Genomic DNA, 2,278 nt, shown 5'->3' on the forward strand with positions numbered 1-2,278 from the left:
AGAGCTTTGGATCTATTTATTGTGGAATGGAATTTAGAAACCAGATCTGGGTGGCAAGTATGCTCATTGTTCCTGAAGGTGACCAACCACCCTGGGTTGCCTCTGACAGTTCCAGGTTTAATACTGAAATTGCAGCATCCTGGGAAACCCTCTGGGACAGTTTGTCACCCTAGTGCTATTTCAGTGGACAGGACTAGGAAATTTATTTTTAAAATCATTTGCTCAAATTGATACTTATAATTTAAATGTATTACAGGCTTTTTCTGAACTTCCTTGGTCTTTATATTTGAACCTCATTTTCTCCTCCCCTTAAAAGTTAGACATTATTAGTTGTGTTATCCTATTATATATCTACATATATAGTTTAAAAACCACAGCAATAGTATTGCCATTAATTGTAAACATTGAGAAAAACCTAAGATTCCTTTGCAGTCCTTTTTCATCTTTAGAATATATCTCACCATAGATGTCACCTGAGTACTATGTTCAAAAGCCCTGGAGGAATAAATCTTTTCTATGGGTAACAATATTAGCTGTTACCAATTTGAATTACAGTTAAGTTTGTTTGTTTCAATATGCTTTCAACATTGGATTTATTGTTTCCTTTATTTACTTTTTGGCTACGTAAAAGTCTAGAAGTTCAGAATTAGATGTCTTGCTTCTACTTCTTTCCCCTGCATGCTTTCCGCGATCCTCTGTAGGTAACCGTGTGTTTCTAGGATATCCTTCCAATTTTCCATATAACCTGGGACTCATTCCAAAGCAACCCAATTCTTTTCTTATGGCTGCTTTGTATTCCATTGTACCGTTTTACCATGTCCAACTAGCTCCCTATTAATGGATCCTCGGGTTATTTCCGAACTTTTGTTATGAAAATGACACTGCAACGAATAACCTTGCCTACACGTTGTTTCTATTTGTGGTAGTGTATTTTCAGAATAAGGTTAGGGTCAGAAGTAGAATTGCAAGATACAAGAATAGATGCAAATGTAATTTTGGTACTCCATAGGGCTTGAACCATTTTTCCCCATTGACACCAAGAAACTTATGAGCACTGCTTCTCCAGGGCCTTTTAATTTTAATGTGACTTCCATTATAAGTGAGCACAAACAGCCTTTTATGTTTAAGGACTACTGCTCTTCTTTTCTGTGAATTGTCCTGCTCACGTTCTTTCCCAAAAATTCTCTTCGGATCTTGGTCTTCTTCTTCTTTTTTTTTTTTTTCTTTTTTTTCCCGTTTTTAAGATTCCCTGGGATGTAAGTTGCAAATATGTTCTCCATTATCACTTGCTGGGAACATACCAGATGTGTATCTGGAGTCCACTTTAATCTTTTTTTTTTTAATTTTTTTATTTATTTATGATAGTCACAGAGAGAGAGAGAGGCAGAGACACAGGCAGAGGGAGAAGCAGGCTCCATGCACCGGGAGCCCGACGTGGGATTCGATCCAGGGTCTCCAGGATCGCGCCCCGGGCCAAAGGCAGGCGCCAAACCGCTGCGCCACCCAGGGATCCCCTGGAGTCCACTTTAATCTTATCCGTATAAATCACCTCATTTCAGGACAGCTCCTTCAGGGGTAAACACTCTTAGCAAAGCCGGGTAAGGGAAGATCAGAAGAATTACCTGAACCCTCGTAGGAAGTGTAAGAGACTGTTTCACGTTTAGCAGGTAACACCATCGTTCTTATGCAATGGCCCGGGTGACACAAGGTCTTGCAAAAGGGAGTATATCCAAATTATAAATCGTGTTTTATAAGGTTCATTAAAAACTCAAGGGCTCGCCTTCCCCGCGCTTCTGGGTTTGCGAGGCGCTAGGGCAGCTGACCCGGGCACAACCCCCCATCTGCTAGACAATAGCCCCTCCGTCTAGCCCGCCCCGAGACGTCAAGGCGCGGACGCCGCGAGCGGCGGGGCGCCGCGCTCCACAGGAACGCCGGCTTCCAAGTCCTCCAATGGCAAGGCTAAGCGAAGCCTCCGCGGCCCGTCCTCCCACCCACGGCCTAGCTCCTGGGGTAGCACCTGGCCCACCAGCGCGCGGAAGCATCACCGGCGGACGCTGCACCACACAGCGGCCAATCGCGCGCCGCCCGGCCCGGATTCCTCCGCCGGAGGCCGCGCCGCAGCCGCAGGTGGCCCGGCGAGCGCGTCCGCCCCGCGCCGCCAATCGCGACCCCCGCCGCCCTTCCCGTGATGCCCCGCGGCTGACCTCCGACCTCGCCGCCCACCCCTCCCCGCGGCGGCCCGCTCCCCCTCCCGCCCCCGCCCCCGCCCCCGCCCCCG

This window comes from Nyctereutes procyonoides, unplaced genomic scaffold, assembly GCF_905146905.1.
Source record: "Nyctereutes procyonoides isolate TBG_1078 unplaced genomic scaffold, NYPRO_anot_genome, whole genome shotgun sequence".
Taxonomy (NCBI): Eukaryota; Metazoa; Chordata; class Mammalia; order Carnivora; family Canidae; genus Nyctereutes; species Nyctereutes procyonoides.